Raw genomic sequence first — 22,293 nt, forward strand, 5'->3', positions numbered from 1 at the left:
AGGTTTTTGCATTTCTTTCCTTTTACTTTTAATCTGTGTTAAAGTAACAATGTGAAAATAATGTATGAATGTTATAATTGCAGAATATCAGGGTTTAACGGTAATATATTTGAAATGATTTTAAATTGTATTATTTAATCATCTGTCATTTAAATAGAATTGTTATCGATCTTTTATTGAACTTTTATGGTCTAATTTATTTAGATCGAATAAAGTTGATACTGACTGAAATAAACTCAAAAGACTTTAGTTGAAGAGCGCATGACTAGTAAGATACCTCAGGAGATTTTTATTTTATTTTAAACCTGTCTTAACATTTGAAATTTGAGTTTTAAACTAATAGGATGATATTAAATGCTCCAGAGCTATAACACATATAACATGAGGGAACAAGTTGTCATGAATCACAAAGGGAATTCAATGTGTGTTGTTCTCCGCACATGTAGATTTCCATCTATGCCTGTGTGAAGATGCTATTCACTAATTCTGGCCAGAAATGTTTGTTGTGTGTTAGGATGTAGAACCTCTTGAGACCAATTGTACACATAAAGTTACTACTAGCAACTTTATAGCAGGACTTTAAATCTCCACCTATTGGAGTAGATATGGTCATGAAAGCGGAGACCTCTGCGACCACTTTCACAATACAGATCACCACACTTAAAAGAAATAGAAACTTTGTTGAAGACTAGACAGACAATGTAGTTAATTTTGTTGCAGAACACTACATGGAACTATGTGGTTTGTCTCCATAAACTCTCAGTGGAGCAGAAGTGATGCCACGTGGCAAGATTTTGCAAACTCTCTCAAATCATTGGGGCTGGATTTATGTAAATTGCAGACCTCAAGAAAAAAACAGGATGAGAGAGAGGAGGCAGTTGCAGCAGAGGTTCTTCAAGATACAGGTGGCAAAGGCTCATCCTAGAGGTGAGTCTGGATCCAGTCTCTGTCTCACTTTCCTCAGTGAGCCTCTCCTCTTCAGAAAGCTCCCTGACTTGCTATATGTTCTGCCAGTTTAAGAGAATTCCAATGTAAGGCCAGATGAGAAATCTAACCCTTTATTTTAATTTTATTTCACTACTCCACCCTTATGTCGCACTCTTTACTGCCCCCTCACAGATTGAAACATTTCTCACCTACACGCAGCATTGTGCCTCCTAATGTTTTTAGGATATTAATGAATATTTCAACTGAATGAGCTTTTCCAAACAGTTTAGTGCTGTGTTAACATTTGCAGGAGTACCCGTTTACAGTGTGAGTGCTGTGTATCACCTACAACAAAGACATAGAGTACCTTCTAAAAAGTATATATCTTGCATTAAATGTAGGCTTTCTATACATGCATACCGTGTAAATGTCTTACATGTGTACAGTGATTGGGAGCAGTTAAGTCTTACAATGTTTGTGATGCCATTACCCAGTTACCCATGAATTGCCAGTGTGAGTTAGTTTAACTTAAATAGTAGCCACATGTCTCTGCAATTCCAAGCAGCCAACTCACATGCAAAAGCCACCAATCAGATAATGTTGTCATCGTGTGCTTACTCAGGAAAGGCAGCATACACAACCATGACGCAGCCTCTGGCATCACAGTTTGCACCTTGATGGAGTGTCAGTGATGTCTGTTGTGGAAATATGTGGGGTTGCTGAAGTAGAGGTGTGTGCATTGTATTAGAACTAATATGAGAGGGAAGTGGTCAAGGGAATAACATTTCCTACTATCTGAATGTTTCTGTCAGTGACTGTGGTTTGGTGACACAACAATGCACCTGGTTGATAAGGTAGCTCCGTACCTACTAAAATCATCATGCCTGGCTAGCCTGTAAACGGCTCACAGAGTTTCCACTAACCTTCTGCAAGGATACCAGGATTGGGAAATGATGTGCAGTCAGTATTTTGCTATTGTGATATTGGCAGGCATGGCCCGAGAACCTGATGTGGACGAGCTGAGATTCTGCAACTATGTTAAGGGTCACATCATGTGTGAAGCGTTATCTAGTAATGACTGATTCCTTGAACATGCCAAAGATATTGGCCCACATGCATCAAGCATTTTTGCAGTCGCAGACGGTGCGATTCCTTAAAATCGGCCGTTTGCGAATGCAAAAGTGCTTGTTGGGATGCATCATGCCATTTTAGAAGTCGCATCTTTTTTACGATTTCTAAAATTGCATTAGCATTTAAGAAATCGCAATTGTGCGATTTCTTAAATGCTATGCATCATTATAGAAAAATATGCGTTTTTTAAAATTGGAAGTGCAAATTACCACGAAGTTCAACTTCGTGGTAAATTGCGAAATTGATTAAATATGCACAAAAATGCATTTTTTAAACTGTAAAGTTACACACACACATGTCCTTAGGACATGTGTGTATGTAACTTATGCTGAAAAGTACATTTCAGGGGTGCATGGGGGGGTCCTTTGGACCCCCCCTGCACCCATGAAATTTTCTAAGTGCCACTCGCAATTTCCATTGACTCCTATGGGCCTTTTGGCCCATAGGAATCAATGGGAATTGCGAAAATTAAGTTAAGAAATCGGTATTTCTTTGGGATTCGGTAAAAAATGCGATTTTTACCGAATCCCACAAGAATACCGAAAATATTGATGCATATCATTTTGCATTTCTTAATTTGCGATTCCTTATTTTTCGCAAATTAAGAAATGCAAAAAGACACAATGATGCATGTGGGCCATTGATTCTTAACTGGTACACCCTTTCTCTCCTCCTCAAATAGTTGCTTTTCACACTGAAGACAAGACAACAAAGATATTCACAAACATGGTGAAACAATATTTTTTGATCTGTGCCTTGCTTTCTTTTGTGGGAAGGATGTGTGGTAATGGGTGTCGTTGTAGTAAGTTTAACTTTGTTGATGGGTGTGGCAGAATACTGGTCATTTTCACCCTCGTCCTTGCAGTAGCAGGTGTTTTGCATTTGCGTAAAGGCATGTTGCAATAGATGTTTTTTGTTTTACTTCTAGCTACAGTTAATGTTGCTTTTGATTATAATTACTTTATTAAACATAAATAAAATAAATTAAAAACTAAAATAATTGTTAGAGATTTAAAATATTTTCCTTTAGTAACTTATTTGTTCCTATGTCTATTTAGTGTTATACTGTGCCTACATTGATTTCTATGAGAGTGTTCTGCAGTATTATATATTGGTCATCTCGGTGCTTGACGTACTACAACAACTGAGTGGACTAGGTTTGAGCCTTTTTTCTTTGTAATATCAAAGTAGTAGATTTAGGTGTAACCTTTGTTGATAACAAATTGTCTTACACATCTATGGGTTTGCTTGTGCCCCTCTAAACCCTTTGTTAACCCCATCCATGTAGAAGTAGATATTTTACAACGGCACTCTTTTCACTCACACATTTACTACAAAAACATACATATCTGAGTGTGGATATGTCTGCACTCATTGGAGAGACTCTGCACATAAGAGATAGGGCATCTGTGCCTCGGTATTAGTGAACAGCATTGCTGGAGTTGTAATTTCTGAACTAAATGGTTTTTTGAATAAGTTCCAATATTTCCATAGCTTGGATCTAGCCTAATGTACAGGACAGCACTCTACAACTAATGAAACAAGAACAACTGTAATACCTAATAGAAGTTTTATGAAGTCGCAAAAAGAAAGGAAAATTAGGGTAAGAGTTTGAAATATATTTCTCATGACCTTGAAGGAAGCCGTTTTTGTGCTTTGCCCCCCAAACCCTACCAGAACCTTTCTTGTTGTATAATGAAGTTTACCTTTCCTAAAGGTTGACACATCTTTAACACCACTGCAAACTTCTAAAGACCATCATTCTATTATGTCTACATAAAATACCCTTTGGACATGTCTTTAGTAAATCAGTCAATCCCTCAATCGAGAATTGGTAAAGACCAAGAATTACTTCTGGCATTGAAGAATCTACAGGCGCCTACCAACTTACCTAGGAAGATTTCATTTTGGAGGAAATACAATTACTCAGAGAAAAACACAAAAAGGATTGGTTCTGACTTTTTCGACATAATGGGGCAATTTTCACCATGAAATATTAGTTGCTTCACATGTTGGGGACATAACAGCAATAGCACGTTAATTTAATGAGTGTACTTTTTTTGCAAGCTAGTAGGCTGAAAGAATGGCAATGGATATGGCTACATGTTCCGTGTATGTGCAGTTATGGGAATGTTTGGTACTAAGGGTCTAAAGCTTGACAGATCTGTTATTCCGTCATAAATGTGACTGATATCTCATCCGCCATATTACAAGTGATTTGGATATAATCCACTTGTAATAATAAAGCAGATGGGATATCCGTAATGCCTGTGACAGAGTAACACATCTGTCAAACTCTAAATCAGGCCTAAGACTTGGAGAAAGTGAAAATCAAAATTTGATTGACAGATACTTATGCTAATTGGCACTGTGCCAATTACTTTCTCACTTCAGATTATCATGTAGATCTTACACTGCTTGCATGTAGGACTCATGGACCTCATTTATGGATCACCAGGGGTCGCACTGCGACCTCTGGTTTACCCCTTGGACTAAATTTGCTACCCATGGCATCAGAGGGACCAATATCAGTGCCAGAAACACAGGGGCGGCTCGTCCTTGTGGACATTAGTTGGGGCTCCAATCTCCTTGTTTTTTTGACAACTTTTTGTATTACATAAGTGAATAATAGCATATTATTCACTATTAGTATTTAAAAAAAATTGGAGTACAAATAGCTGAAATATGAGCCTTCCTTTCAGCTGAGGTAAGTAAAGAATGCTTTTAAATTTATGTTGTGTGCATGTGTGCAGGTGAGAGAGTGTTTATGTGATGGAGAGTGTGATTTTGTGTGATTGTGTGTGTATGTGTAAGCATGTGTGTGTGAGTCAGCGTAAAGTTCAAATGACGGTTGATGTCCCTTCGGCTACCCCAGGCCTTTTGGAAAATTGAGGTTCAAGGTAGGACTCTTTCCTGTCTATAATGCACTGGACATTCCTGAAAGCATTTGAAAAGCAGTGAATTATGACTGATGCTTCTCTGAGTCATTAACTGAGAATCACAGTATATCTGTGATATAGTGAAGTAATGGTTTACATGAACATTCTGCCAAATCACAGCTACTATTGCTTTCATTCGGAGAAAAAAAATCCCCGAATTCTTCTTTAACCAGTGCACAATAATTTGTCAAACAGCTTAAAAACAGTGCAAGAATTTTCCAACTATTTTTTTGAGAAATTTTTTTACGTTTTTTTTACAAATTATTTTAAACAAAAAAGCCATTTTAGACACAAAATCAGAAAAGTATGGATTGAGATAATGCAAATGTATGTCCAGACACAAATTAACGACAAAAGTATGGCTGTGAGTAATCTGTATTTCTCTCGTGTAGCCTCATGTGGAGCTCACTCTAGGTTTGACATGTGGGGGGGCCTTTCTATGAGATGGTTTGCGTCGCTCTTGCACCACACAACGTGGTGTCCCGTGGTGCAAGAGTGACACTTGAATGGCTCCATAAATCTGGAGTGAGCTAATGCAGCTCAAATCTCTGCCTTGCCTTACTCTGCCTAGAAAGGTGTTCGATGGGACACAACTCCCATGGTTTTTGACACATTCCCTGATTTACCAGAACTGGTATACCTGGGAATGCGCCAAAAAGAGACACCTTTTCAGGTGAGGAGTAACGAGGAGAAATATCTTGATTTCTCCTTGTTACTTCCTGTTTTATTTTGCAGCACACATAGAAAGAGGAATATTGCGTTCAGGGTTGTTTTTGCGCAGGAAGCTATCCCTTCCTGCACAAAAACAATCTTGTATGCAACGTGGGCCCCTTTGCACCATGGTGCAAGGGTGCCTACATTGACCCTGAGCTTTTAAAAGGGTTTCAGTGCAGAGGAAAAGGCAGGAATGCGCAGAATTGCCTTAAATACAGCACATTCTGTTCTTTCCCTGTCACGCAGTGCAACGCAAGAAGATGACTTGCTGCACTAGACTGCATACCATGGGGCATATTATCAAGAAACAACGTTTAAATTATCACCGCTTTAGCGGCAGGAAACTGCAGCTAAAGCGGCGATAATGGACTTGATAATATGCCCTTGTGAATTCCCATAGAAGCCCATATTCTGGTGTGAACATAGGCTTCTATTGGAAATCTCAAGGGCCTATTATCAAGCCCATTATCGCCTCATTAGCAGCATTTTCCTGCCATTAAAGCAGCTATAATTTTAACACCGTTCTTGATAATATGCCCCTTAATTCGTAATTAGGCCCCATAGTTCGCACCAATAACTGCGTTTATGCAGTTGCATAGTTATTTTGTTCGTTTTTTTTTTGCTTGGCCATTTCTATCATATGTGTTTGCTGTAGAGTAGATTTGTGATACATTTGTGCTAATTGCATTTTTTTTTTACCTCCAGGCTTTTAATTTTGATGGTCAATAGTGTCATTTTTCATTACGAGATCGTCAAAAACAAACATTGCGAGACGAGGACAATATTTAAGCGAAATTCAGATAAAAGATCTCGCGTGAACTATGTGTATTCTTAATTAAACGACATGATCTCACGCAACTCTATTTAAAAATGTATAGAATAATAAAACACACGTTGAATTTGATTGCAGCAACACCTTTCTCTCATATATGACCAGTATGTTATGTTAATTCAAATTTTCAAACCAAGACTAAACGAGATATTTGATCGATACTGGTTATTCAGTCACAAAAACACTTTTTGTTCTTTTTAAAAGCCATAATAGCAAGACAGCGCATGCATGCAAAGTATACCACATTACCAGAAAAAAACACAATTCCCGGGCGATCCTTAAAACTATTGCAAATTACACGTTTCCTGTCTGTGAAAGCCTTCTTCTCTTTAATGTGCTAATGGATGCAATTTCATTATGCCCCTGATAGTATGGGATGCAAGTAGGTGGAAAAAGACAGCATTGCAAGAAAGAGAGAGTGAAATGCGCAGTGTAGCTATTTGCCCATATTTACTTTGCTCGATGATAGAAAACAGATTGAGGCACTTACACTGTTCAGTAGCATTTCTAATTTCCACTACACGTACAGGCCTTTTTGTAAAGAAACGATTAGGCTAATTATTAACAAAGTGCGGTTACCATAACAACCCCTCCATATTCTCTTACCATTCACATCTATGTCCCATTCTCCTTCATCTCATTAAACATGTCCCTGTCCATGGGCTAAAATGGAAACCTATTATTTGATTTAACATCTTGCAGTACAACAAGAACATTTATATAGTTTTTTTATTCACCACAAATGAATCTGTACATTGTGAAATCTGAGTGATTTGAGATGAAATGTTCATGAAGTTTGACTGTAGTGTACTTATATTGGTCAACTCAATTGACTGAGCGCACACGGGAATGAACAGAAATTCACACAGTTAAACAAAACAAAAAAGATGGGTCAAACGGGAAATAGTGTGTCTTAATATGTAAACGTTGTGCTCGAGGTATACTCGCCCCTGAGTAATGAATTTTTAAAAATAGCCTTCTTTTATTTTATTATATGCCATTGACATGGGTCCATGTGTTGTGTTGGTCGGCTCATGCCTTTTCTGTGAGGTAAATGGGAGCGCTTGTAGGCACTGAACCACAGGTGACACAACAAGTGATGTAGGTGAGGCAGGGTTCTCTGGTTAGCCAATGAAGTCTGTAAGAAAGCAGGGGGCATATTACCAAGGGCCTTATCGCCGCTTTAGCAGGAATTTTTCCCGCTAAAGCGGCGATATTTTAATCGCTCTATTACCTTGCTGTCGCTAACACCAGTTAGCGACAGCTGGTAGGAGATAGCGGGCTTCTGGGGGCCCACTTTGCATGTCAGCGATATATATCGCTAAAGGCATGCAAAGTGGGCGTGCCAAGATGTTAGCGACTGGAAACAGTCGCTAACATCGCTAACTCCTATTACCAACTTTTGTAAATAATCGCGCTAAGCACGATTATCTCCAAAAGCTAACGCCTGCCCAGAGCAGTTCTTAGCCATGTTATCCAATGGTAGGTGGATAACATGGCTAAGAGCATTTGCTCGGTAATGCATGAATATCGCTGACTTTTCAGCGAATATTCATGCATTTCGGCCGATTTTTATCGCTTAGGAGATAAACCTTAATAATAGCAAGGCTCCTAAGCGATAAAAATAGGCGAAGCTAACCAAGCTTAGCGATATTTTTCGCTTAAGCTTGGTAATATGCCCCCAGGTTATTACTCATGAAATATATGAGTGATTCACAAGTAATCATTTTACATCCTTCAGTCTACTGGGGACAAAGTACACTGTCTTACCACTTAACTCTCTCAAGGTAGTGAGGCAGAGCTGACGATGGCCTATTTAGGGAGGTGGTGTGTTCTAGTACCCCAGTCCACAGACATTCAACAAGAAATCATTGCCCACTCGGTATTTTTATTTACACAAAGAAAAGCAACGTATTACACAAAACCTAGTCATTACTAAGCATTAAATTACAAGCATATACATGATGGCAGGTGGAAGTACTAATGGTGACACTCTGTTAACAGTTCCTTCTCCTGGCAAGTCCTGTCCCCTATATCACAATACACTCACTTACTAGACAAAATATGAGGTGGTCCAGTTATCAAAGGGTGGGCCCACTGGCTGTATCGATTTCATCACATTAATAAAAACTGAATTTGTCACAATAAACCAATGCAACGTGATTCAAATCAGGAACGATGGTACCATTTCACAATGGCATTCATTACGACTTATAATAGCTCACTGTCAGTGATGGCACTAAAGTCCCCACATTTACTGCTCCCCCGGGTGCAGCACTACTCACCCCATATCAGTGTCCTCGAGCAGGAAAGGGAAAGACTTCCTTCCTGCTCAGTGGAACTCCAACAACCAATCCTGGAGCCACTCTGAGCATGAGAGCAGCTCCAGGAGTTGCTGGGAGCAGGCTAACCCAGATCTCATTTTGAGGTTGTGGGCCTATTCCAGCAATGCCCTGGCTGTTTCACAGGGTGTGCTCTGCATGTGTCAGGCTGGCCATTGCAAACCAGTCGGCTAACCTGACATGCGCACTGCAGGGGCATCTGTAATACTGCAATCGCAGGATTCATCCCCACCCCTCACTCACACAGAGCTTATAAGTTGGGGCGACGCTCCTCCACTCTTGAGGAGGAGTCACCCCTGTTCAGCACCTAGACTCCATGGTAGTAGTGCCCTTTAGAAATCCTAATTTCATTTCATTTCAATTTCATGTGAAGATGGTATTGCCAGTAGACCTTTCCAATGACCTTCATTAAAATACTTAATGACTAACTTTTTATCTTTTGATTGTCAATAAAGCATTTCAAAGATAACACATCTATTGATATACTGCTAGTTTTGCCTCTGCCAATTTAGCATTCCAATTTTTTATAAAATAGGTGCATGAGTTAACGTGGGACTCACCAAAACAAGCCCCTTTGCTTCAAAAACTTTGGGTAAAAAGACAATGTCACGTGGTCACTAGGGGCATTGTCGACATCTTTAGGTTAGCAGGAACCCGGTAGCCATGATGCTGCTTTTGCGCACAATACTACATCTCTTCGATTTTGCAAGCCTCTCTTTATGCTTTTTGAATGTGAACTCTCTGCTGTGCTCAATCTCTGCCCATTCCTGGAGTTTAGTCTGAATATTGTGAGCAAGGTCGATAAACACTTCCCCTTGTTATTCTGTTTTGGTAAGGCCCTATCACCTGAACAAAACATACCTACGCAGCTGTTTTTGCTGGAGACTCGTTCTTTGATATTATGGTGATGCATACCTAGGAAATACACACTTGGAGCGGGACCTTTCCAGGGAGAAGAGCAACACTCCCCTGTGATGTAGAAATACGATATATGGCCTAAGGTATAGGGTCTGCTAACAAACCCCAGAGATCTTCTATTATATAATAATCCTTCTTACCAAGGAGAGGGAGCATAGTCACTGTAGTCCTTTCTCTATAATCTTTGTATAATGACGTCCCCCTTCAAGATACATAACCTTACAGCAATGCTAATGATATTGGTGATATGCATCTTAATGCTTGTTATGGCATGTATACTGCATTTTAGAGCACGTTAGTTAAAATAAATATTTTAAACTATCTTCGTGTCTCTGTCAGATCTTATCGTGGACAAGTACGAGATTATGAATGGAAACGGGTGCCTTGTTACCGCGATTCCTGAGAGATACGACGGGGTGCGTTCTGGGGTGACTAATCATTAGTTTCTCCATTTGTGAGTAGGAGAACGAGTGAGACACTATAGCTAGTCAATCCTAGGCTCATAGGCACTAAGGTGGTACAAGGTCCTATAATCCTGCGCATAGTTCTGTGTATGTGCAGAATCCCTGCAACATGGCACCAAGCGTTTAGTCTGGTACTTATTCGCGAGACCCCTGAGTAGTGCTTGTGCTTGTTCAAAATACCGTCTCACCAATTACCAGAGACGTTTGTGGTGTGAGGAGTTTATCTCCTATTAGAGATTATAGGTTTTTCAAGCTTGGATGTTAAAAGGTTTTGTTTTTCCTCGTTAATACCCAGGGTTGCACTACAGTCTTCCGTGTTTTACTCTCTCTTTAGATAATGGCTGTTGCAATTGCTGCTCATAATCGTGCAGCTCTAACTTCTCATTTTATTCAACATGGAGTCCTGGTTCCGGGAGCAATTATTAGTTATGTATTTGAAGCGCTGCTTTTCACTTCAAGGTTTTTTACTCTTGGGTTACATTTTCGGCAGTGGATGGGAATGATAATTTCTTTCATTAATATGAACATGCATCTTATCAACCATATCAGTTACTTGAAGTTCTGTTGTCAACTTGGGAGAACACCATCTGGTTTAATAACACCCTACCTCACCCTGTTACAATGCTCCGTTTACGCCCTTCATTAGTCGACGGAGCCACATGGCCCGTTTTGGTGGGATTTACACCACACCCAAATTATTGTGGTGTTACACACACAGAGCTGCGTCAATTGCATGATTCTTTGTCCAAATACATAGAAGTATGATACAATATATGTCTCGCACTGTTCAAGCTGCTCCGGCTGGAGCCCATTTAAACCAGTAGGCTTGTTAATCAGCCCTATCATGATTAATTCGGTGATGAGCAAAAGTCATCATAATAGGGATGAGTTACCGTTCTGGTTGGAAGATAAATTTGAACAACTCGAAGCTGTATTTCCCAATACTACTCCTGTGGATAAACACAGGATACTTACGATTTAGGTGACTGCACCACTTGGGGGAAGGTGTTTACGGCGATGTAATCACTATGCTATGGCACCCCCTTCATGACTGTGCTTCTGACGGTTCTTAAGAAAGTTCAGGATGAACACGGGGCGGAGGCCGCCCTGGAGTTAGTGATGAGGCTGGTGGGGGTATTCCTTATAGTCTCCGATATGATACTAGCTAACATACAGGGGGAAGCAGTTAGTTTGCAGATCAGTCAGCGCCTTGAGGCAGTAGCTGACGTGGATAAACAACGCAAATTGCTTAAGATTATCGCTAAAGTGTATAAATCATTAGGGCATAATAATTTGGGGAATAAAACTTTTACTCAACCACAGAATAAACCCCCTCCAACAGTTCCAGAAGTGTATGAACACATAGAAAACATATCCCATGTTTATCAATATATCCCCATGGGTGATATTTTGATAACTCTATGTGGGGTTGCTGCACAACTAGCAGCCCCAGATCACTATGCAATAAATGTGTCCTGTCCTGGCTCTCTATAAGGCATTTTAGGATACCATATATAGATGGTATGGCCTGCAGCAGGGCCTTTTGTGACGAGCCTTCTCATAGTTCAGTGGCTTCCATAGCACTGCCCTTTGATGTGCTTCTCGAGCTCGCATTTCTATTTTTGTGCAGCCTCATTAGGGTGTGCTGAGGTTTACATCCCTCACTGCCTTTGCCATCTCCTCGCACATGCATCACTATTCATGGGAGTCTGCTTCTTCTTCTCCTCTTCCATCCACTTGAAACCTGTGCTGGAAATGATCTTATTCCCACTGGGGCTGGCAGAAGACATGATGTTGGGTGAGTCATACCCCTGCCAGATATGGGAAAAAGGAAGCGCACTGGAGAGATATCTTATTGTCCTTGCGTTCTCATGGACACGGAGGCCCCGGGGACAGATGAGTGCAGCAGTGCTCATGTTTGCTTTTTTGTATGCCACACTTCTTTTGAGGGGCCGATTCTGATTCGGAAATCAGCCCGACCGACTCGTACCCGGAACGGAGTCTGAACGACACCTACCGACACCCTACAACCTGTGCAGTATGATGCAAAGCCTGTGTTTTACAACCGAGCCGTACGGAAACCAAGCCGTCCAACCGAGCCGTACAGAATTCAGCCATCCGGCCAGAAAATGGACATGAGCCGCACCCAGAATGAGCCCAACCGATACGTACCTGCGACTTCCGAGCCGCTCAGTACATATGCCAAATGCATAAAATCAGACTAATCGCACGGAGCCCAAACCGCACGACCAACCCCGACCGAAAATGTACCTGAAGTGAGAGAGACCACGGCGATAGACTCACATGCAACACAGAACACAATCAGCGTGAAAGACACGGAGCAGCCCGCACAAGCCAACATGAGAGTCCGACTTGGTCAGAAGAATGTCTCCTACATGCCCACCAAAAACAATGCCAAAAACACAAAAAAGGATAAGTCAAGCCACGTCAAAGTCAATAAATACACACAAATTAAAAAAAACACAGAGACACACCCCCAACTCCACCTATAAAAAGGCAAAACTACACTACCATGATCCTTTGCAAATACAACAGAGCAGCCAGCACAGAACACCTTGAGACACCAACCACAGACACACACATACAACTCACCCATCACACAAACCACACACCATCAGCACTCCTCCAAAAGCTCTCACACATACACCTAACAAAACAGACACCCACCCACCCACCCTCACTTGCACCCCCACACCCACATCACTCCTCACCACCACCCATCACCATGCCCCCTAAGAAGAATCCACAGTTCACAGACATTGTCTGTGAAATATTGGTCGATGAGATCCTCAGAGTGGAGCCACATTTGTTTGGCGCATTGGTACAAAAGACCCCCATGTCCCAGAAAACCAAGATGTGGGAAAGCATCATGGACAAGGTGAACGCACAGGCACCAGCGTATTGCACGAAGACCGATATCCAGAACAGGTGGTGTGACGTGCGCAGGAGGGTCAAGAAGCTCCCCCAGAAGGAACACGCCTTGAGCCCTGTCACCAGCAGTGGCCCTCCTGCCAAACCAGTCTACTTCAGGTCCTGGGAGGAGAAGGTGCAGGACATCCTACCACCAGAGGGCATCCATGGCCTACCTGACATATCAGAGCCTGGTGAGTACACAACCAATATGCCCAATATTGTGTCGCAACACACACACAGCACCTTTAAGGGGACTGTGAAACCATGCACTGAGAGCAAAGGCATAGGGAAAAAAAGTCAATCAGCCCAAGAAGTCTATGCCAGTCAGACAAACACAATAATGGCCACATCATAGTGAATTGTAACTGTGTCATGATATGTACAAACCTACCAACAAATAGGGCAAGGCAGTGGCACTAATCTGAGTTAACACTGTCAGACATCCCTGCCACCACAACCAATAACTCACACTGAAGCTGACTGACAGTAAGGAATAGTGGGTATGCTTGGGAAGTGAATGTATACCAAAGCATGATGGTGTTGTTGTCACAGATAATGCACCCCCTCACAATTGCAACATCGATACCTCTATGAACAATGTTCACCTCACAGGGGTATGGAAATGGGCTGGCAAGTACTCTGGGAGTGGGCTCTGTTGTGGGGAGCACAAGGCCCTGCTGGGAATTGGCCACCACCAAAAAACAGAACTCCACTGTTAGCCATCTTGTCAGAACAGGCACACACCTTCACAGGGAAGCAGAGTCAGAAGGAGGGAAGTGAGGGTATGCTGGGAAGGAGGGTGTAGCTCAGAGCATGCTGGGACTTGCAGTCACTCACAAACCTCAGCCACCTACATGGCCCAGCAAGATCACACTGAACCATGCTCACCTCAGAGGGGGTGGAAATGGACTGACAAGATGTCTGACACTGGGTCCTGTTGTGGAGAGCACAAGGCCCTGCTGGGAACTGTACACCAACAAGCACCAGGACTCCATTGTCAGCCATCTTGCCATTGCTGCCACACCCCCTCACAGGGAAGCAGAGTCAGAAGGAGGGAAGTGAGGGCATGCTGGGAAGGGGGGTGTAGCCCACAGCATGCTGGGAGCTTCAGTCACTCACAAACCTCAGCCACCTACATGGCCCAGCAAGATCACACTGCACCATGCTCACCTCAGAGGGGGTGGAAATGGGCTGGCAGGTACCTTGGGACTGGGCTCTGTTGTGAGGAGCGCAAGGCCCTTCTGGGAAGTGGCCACCACCAAACACCAGGACTCCACTGTCAGTCATCTTGCCATTGCTGCCACACCCCCTCACAGGGAAGCAGAGTCAGAAGGAGGGAAGTGAGGGCATGCTGGGAAGGGGGCGTAGCCCAGAGCATGCTGGGAGTTGCAGTCACTCACAATCCTCAGCCACCTACATGGCCCAGCAAGATCACACTGAACCATCCTCACCTCACAGGGAGTGGAAATGGACTGACAAGATATCTGACACTGGGTCCTGTTGTGGGGAGCACAACGCCCTGCTGGGAACTGTGCACCAGCAAACACCAGGACTGCACTGTCAGCCATATTGCCATTGCTGCCACACCCCCTCACAGGGAAGCAGAGTCAGAAGGAGGGAAGTGAGGGCATGCTGGGAAGGGGGCATTGCCCAGAGCATGCTGGGAGTTGCAGTCACTCACAATCCTCAGCCACCTACATGGCCCAGCAAGATCACACTGAACCATGCTCACCTCAGAGGGGGTGAAAATGGGCTGGCAGGTACTCTGGGATTGGGCTCTGCTGTGGGGAGCGCAAGGCCCTGCTGGGAATTGGCCACCACCAAACACCAGGACTCCACTGTCAGCCATCTTGTCAGCACAAGCACACCCCCTCACAGGGAAGCTAAGTCTAATTTCAACAGGGATCACACCCCTGTGTCAGCCACCTGATGGCCCTTGAGTAACAATGACTATGTACATGGAAATCCATACATGAGCTGGGTATGTGCACACATCAACATGCACATAGAAAGGCTTAATGTTGGCAGGACAATGCGCTACCACAACATCAACTTCTGTCTGTGACAACTGAAGACAATGCAGTGTTCAGGCATGCATCCTAACGTCATGTTGAAAATGTCATGTATATAAAACATTGCTCAAGGAGTGTTTAATGGTCTACTCCTCCTGTGCAACCTGGTTCATGACTGATTGGTTAGTGTTGACTCCATTGAAAGCCACGCATATGTACACCTGTGTAGTACATGACATCATGTTTTTCTGCATCAGTGTACTGTAGCAGCAGCATCATTGACTCCCCCTTGTTGCAAATATGCTGTGCATCCAGCTGGAGGTAACTTGCCTGGTTCCCCAGCAGTGCCCAGAGGAGGAAACTGAGAGTGTGTGTTTGTGGTCAAGTGCTGTGAGTCAAAAACACACACAGAACCCAAAGGTAAAGGAAAAATGTCGAACATTGTGATGTATGAAGTTACAAACAAAGGTGTTGTGTCTGGACCCAGCTACTCATCCACCACACAAGGGTTGGTCACTGTTGGTCCACATGTAGCAGCCCCATGAGATCCTAGACCTAATATCTCCTGTGGACACTACTGGGAAAGCAGCCAGTCCACCTCCAGGTGGAGGCACATCATATTTGCAGTAAAGGTGAACCAAAGTAAATGCATCTACAGTACACTGAGGCGGCAATCCAAGTAGCATGGCCCCATTCCTGTATACATATGGGAGGGAATTTACTAAGGAATGAAATCATGTACATATCATGGCTGGACAGGATGAGTGATCCACTGCCCCCTCCTTCATTGTTAGTATTACCCATTGCAAGATGAATGTATCAGTACCTCTTCTCCCCTACCTTTTGCAATATACATAGGTCAACCCTTGATGTCTGTAGTAACAGAAATGGCAATGTCTGTCTCTTCCAAACACAGGTGCCACTGGGGATTCAGCAGCAAGTGAAGAAGAGTCCCTGGCCCAGACTTTGGTGGAGAATGAGCTCTCTGGTGTCGATCTGGCCCTGTCTTCTTCGTATGATGACCCTCAACCTGGCACCTCCGGCGCGAGACATCAGGCAGTCCCACCATCAAAAACATCTGCACCCCCTGCAGCCATGTCAACACCATCTGCTGACAGACCTAACACCCCTGCCAACACCGACCGACCTAGGACAACAAGTTCAAGCAGCACAGGGCCCCCAGCCACCCAGTATGCTACCAACAATGACACCAGTGGCAGCAGCCAAGGGGGCCCGGGTCAACTGTGCCTGCCACCACAGGTACAGGCCGTGCGTCTAGGGGTGGTGGGAGTGGTGTTAGGCCAAGGACACGGTCTGCAGAGGGGCCTGGACTGCCTGATGACCCCCAACTGGTACGCGTCATAGATGCGTACCAGGATAGCACCGGAGGATTCAGCCAGGTAGTGGGGGTCCTCAAGGACATGCAGCAGGAGCAGGCTGCCCATGATGCCCACATGGAGTCCAAGTGGGACAAACTCATGGCAGTGCATATGGACATACTGACCTGTCTCCGCCAGATCAGCACAAATATGTCCACACCTCCCTGTGTGCCCACAACATCTCAAGCAACAACATCTGCTAAAGCCACAGGGAGGGAGGATGAATCTGGTGGAGACTTCGATGCACCCTTGGCGCCTGCTCCTGAGCATCCCCCACAGAAGAAGAGTAGGGGTCGTCCAAAGAAGGACAAGTGTGCCACAGTTGTCCCCCCACATCCCCCAGGAACCCAGAACCTGTTTTGGATGTTGGTCTTCGGGTGCAAAGCGTTCACCTTGTTGCACATGACACAGGTCCCCATCATGACATGGAGGGTACATGTTGTACCAATGTACAAGATGAATGTGGACTTCACTCTGGACATTTCATCTACCAATACTTCTAACTCATGTGTGAACTGTGGATTCTAAACCTCATGTACAGCACTATCTCCACACATGTACGTAAATAAACTCACCATTACACTATACTTGCCTATGTTGTGATTCAAACTTGGTGTGTGTCATGGAGATGATGAAATGCTGAAGCACACAGTGCATGCCGACTACTACAGCAATGTCATTACCGTTATGTGACTCATGTTGATGTGACACCTATGAAGGAGACCGAGTTGTGCACACACCTTGTCCATTGACTGTACGATGCCTATGCATTACAGTCACCCGCATTGGATCATATTGATGCCAATGGGCAATGCGTGCCCACGGCTCGGTTCATGCATGTTGGAGGCGTATGCAATCTGACCCGACGCGGGTGAGTCGTAAGCAGACGCGTCGTACAGTCATGGACCAAGCTGTGCGCATGCAGAGCCCATAGATTTGTATCTAGACGGATGCGTCTTTTTAAAAAAAAAAAAAAACGGATCGGATAGTCAGTTTTCCAAGCCATGCGCACTCATTGGCAATGGGCTGTCATGGAGACGGACGCAAATTCAAAAAACGTTCGAGTCGTGCGCTGGAAATACAGTTGGATGCGTACAACAATGTTGCAATCCTAGGGCGTCCTGAAGGTAAGTGTTTTGAACAATGCGGAAAACGTGTAGGAGTCTTTCATTTCCATGGATTGGACAGATTCACAGAATGCAACCGTGTCTGACCTATCAGTGAGGGGTAGTGTCACAGAATATGCCTCTGCAGCACAGATTTAAGGCTGCCAGGCCCCCAGGGACCTCACTTGCCTGCACTACATGCTAGAGGACCACTTTCCACAATCCACTGCTGCTGCTGTCTGTGCTACCTCTGGATCCTGCAATGGCACGTACTTTGGAGAGGGCCCCAGCATTCACTGAGGAGGAGAACCAGGCCCTGCTGGATGGGGTCCTTCCAGAGTACAGCAAGCTGTATGGGACACCAGGGGAGCAGATGAGTGTGCAGTCCACTGCCTTTCATATAATGCAAGTGATCTGACTAAAAGTAATGGAAGTATGCGTAGCAGTGTGAGGCATATGCACTGAGTACTTTCAGCTAGCTATTCATGTGAGTACATGTGTTGAACAGGTGTCCTGCTGCAGTAGTGCAGTGGTGCTGGCCATACAGTCCTAGCCAATATTACCATGTCAGACCTGCAGCAAAAATGCACATTTCTATGGGTGCACCACCTGTGTACCTCCTTTGGCTTTGTGATGACTACATGTATTTTCAACTGTATGCAGCACAATTATGTGGCATGTGTGGTAATGTCCTCTTCACTTTGTCATCCTAACAGGTTGATGCCCACCAGAAGCAGGAAATCTGGCTGACCATCGCCCGGGCAGTCAGATCAGTGGGGGTCTACAAGCGCCGGATCCGCAACTGCCAGAAGAGGTGGCAGGACCTACGTGGCTGGACCCGGAGGATCGCAAGGGTCCAGCTGAAGCTGTCACCTCCTCACCGTAGGGGCGGACACCGGACCCTGACCCCCCCACATGCTCCGGATTCTGCTGGTGGTCTTCCCGGAACTGGATGGGCAACTGAAGGCCAGACAGCAGCAAAGAGGGGGTAAGTCCATGCCTGATCTGTGAACATGTCTAACATGCTATGTGCAGTGTTGTGGCCTGGTCATACTCCCACATTACGTTGGTCTTGGAGTCCAGGACTCGTGTCCCTCTATTGTGTAAGTCACTCTCCTCACCTGATCCACAGTTGTCTGTGACTATTATCAACTTGGGCTCTGTGTCCCTTAAATGAGCTCTGCTGATGGTCCTACACAGCATATGCTACTGTGACTCTGATGTGTGCATTGTGGGTGGGTCTCTTCTTTGCACTATGCTTGGTCTCTGACATGTGTTCTGTGAGTATCTTTCATATGTGTTCAAATTGAAGTTCTGGGTCACAACATGTGTGTGGGGTACCCAAAACATACCCATGCAGCAGGTGAGCCCATTTAGTGTTCTCAGGGCTATGTAGAGGAAGTATGTCACACTGGCCCAGACACCTGCCCACTGTCCATGCCAATACACTGTATTTGGTTTACCTGCTCTGTCATGCCCACTCCAAGGCATAGGGAGTCTCTGTACTCACATTCACGTGTATGGACCCACTGGTTGTGCTTCCTGAAATGTGCCATCAGGTGTCTGACACAATATCATTGTTAGTGTGGCTTCCTATTTTGTGACAACTGGTGTGTAGAGGATTTTAGTGTGAGCAAGACATCTGAGTTGCGACAATGGGGATGATACCTGTGCAACATATAGGGGTGTGGTCAGTTGAATGAGCACAATGCTGTATGCAAGAGTAACTTTCACGCAGCTGTGTGTAATTGTCAGCAGACTGTGCGGTGCTCATGTTCACGTAGTTGTGTTTGCAGTCACTCATATGTCAGATTTAAGTGATGTAGGATCATCATAGTCCAAGAACAGTGTGTGGCAGGGGACAGACTGGTGCACTTGTCAGCTGCAGAGTTTGGTACGGGCATGACCTATGAATGTGACGCAGTGCAGACTGATGTTTTTGGGATGCATTGCCCCATGACATGTGACAGTGTAGACTGACTTACCATGCATGTGTGTGTCAGGGCATTGATGTGCTAGGAGGGATCCTACATTGGAGTCTGAGGTGCTCCATGCACCCCATTGTGTCATTTAGTATCAGGACGTTAGGACATCATTGTGTGTTGTGCTGCTAGGCATCACAAGATTGTGAAATGTGAGTATGGGCATACATTCATCCAGACACATGTACTAAGTGATTGGCATTTGATGTGATGTATGTTAATGGTGATGTACTTCTACATGGTCATTTGCATGTACAGCAACTGTGTATGTGGTGCATGTGTGTACTTTGGGGTATTGACAGCCAGCATGCAACAGACATATGGGTACCTGTCCAGGAGGGATATGGGTGCCATGGTTGATGTTCAGGCTGGGTATTGACCTATGTACCCCTGTGTGTGCACTTTTAGTAATTGACAGCGAGGATGCCAGTGCATGACCGGTAATGTTGGGTATTGACAGTGTTGTTTGCAGTCAGTGCAGGAAACTAATGTGGTTCTTCTTTTCCTACTTATAGGCAGATACATCCATGGGCACAGGAGACAGTGCCACGGACCAGGATGAGCCACAGAGCCAGCCCGGGCCATCAACTGAGGAGTCGGAGGGACCCAGTGGCACGGAGGGTGAGGGGAGCCAAACCGAGGAGTTCTCAGCACCTTCCACCTCAGCTGAGGACCACAGCAGCTCGGAGGATGACTCCCTTGTGGGGGCGGGTGTCAGCAGCCAGGAAACAACGGAGGGTAAGGCTGTCCCCGCCACCACCATCACAACTACCCCCCACCACCACCCTCCCCTCAGCTCCCATCCCAGAGGTCCGTGGCAGCTCCCTTGTTTGGGAGCATGTTTCCTTCGTGCCAGGCACCGCACCCCCTGCATCCCCTTCTGCCCTGAGTGTGGAGTCTGTGGACATACTTAAACAGATCCATGTAGGGCAGACATCAATGCTGAGTGTCCTCCATGCATACACCGGTCTGTTGACACAACTGGTGTCGTTCATGGAGGGCATCTCATCTGGCATGTCTGCCCTACAGAGGACCAATCAGTCCATGGCCTCCTCACTGAAGGCAGCAGTATCCTTCCTCCAGCAGTCCCTGATCCCTTCAGCCTCAGCCCAAACAACTCCTCCAAGCACCCTACATGACCCCAGCACACACACACCTGCATGGTCACCCAAACACACAGACACAGACAGCACACATTCACCGACACATAAGTCTAAACATGCACGCAAGTAAAGTCAGGGGACTGATACCACACACACAGGGGATAGGTCTCAGACACACACACAGGCACCCACAAGCACTCTGCAGTCTTCCGATCACTCTCTCTCCAAGAGCCCTTCCCTTGCCTCACCTGCAACCCCATCTCCTAAAAAGCTCTTCCTGTGTGACCTAGGCCTCTTCCCCTCAGATCCAGCAGATCCTGACTACAGGGGAAGGGGAAGTCACCACACACTGAGAAGAGTGCCCCTCACACCCGGACACCCTCCCCCAAGCGCAGGCAGACTGAGGCCCCCACCCACAAGGCACCTCGTAGCCGGAAGAGCAAGACCCACCCCCAGCTCCACTGCACAGTCTCCTTCCTCCATCCCCCAGGTCAGCACACCACAGGTTCCCCCGCCACACCATGTCACAGGTTCCCCCACCCACAGATACATCATCCCCAAAATCATCAGGCCCTCCCCCCCGCCACTTGCTCTTCCACTGACACCACCACCAGTCTGTCTGTTGCTGCAACTACTGTGGGGAGCGTGTCACCCCCAGCTGTGCTGCCAACCCCACCTGCACCCCTTTCCACTCCCATGAGGTTAGGCACTGCAGTGGAGTCCACACCCACCCAGTCTGACATGGGAACTGCAGTGGGGACCATGTCCACTACACCTGACCTGCCCTCTGCAGTGGTTACCGTACCCACGACATCAGACTTGTGCCCCACAGTTGTGATGGCACAACCCATGTCAGACCCCTCCACTGCAGTTGCCACTGACTCTCCTGCACCCAGCACCCCTTCTTAACCTCCTTCTGAGCCCTGATCCTGTCCCTGCAGTGCCAGGCCTGCCCAATGTATGCTCTCAGAGTGGATGCCCCCAAGTCCTTATCAGTGCAGGCAAGCAATGGGTGACAGGTGTCACTGACATCATCATTGCACTTTTGATTTTCTACTGGACATTGGACTACATTTATTTATTTATTTTGCCTTCCAGACGGCAGATTTCTGAATAAAGCATTTTTTGTTCTCCTTGTGCATTTGATTTAGCTGTAGATTGTGTTGCTGCTGTTTACCCTGACCTTGGTGTGAAGATGCAGGATTTACAAATGTCTGTTACTGAGGTGTTGATGTGATGTGCTCCATGTGGGCCCTGAGATGAGTTTTATGTTCAGGTTGGTATCCATGTCATCCTTTGCAGCTGAGTGGGGGTGTGATTATTGACTAATTTGGCACAGGGATGGTAACATTTCTTTGACATGGCCACATCTGTGGCTTGAACCCATGCACATATGATGTGCTTCACAATGTCCAATGTGACACTTTCCCTGACTATTGTGCCATCTACACTGTACATGCAGGTGCTGGACATCATTGGTGTAAAGTCAACTGTGCACTATGTGCAATTT

Source organism: Lissotriton helveticus, chromosome 9 (assembly GCF_964261635.1).
Source record: "Lissotriton helveticus chromosome 9, aLisHel1.1, whole genome shotgun sequence".
NCBI lineage: Eukaryota > Metazoa > Chordata > Amphibia > Caudata > Salamandridae > Lissotriton > Lissotriton helveticus.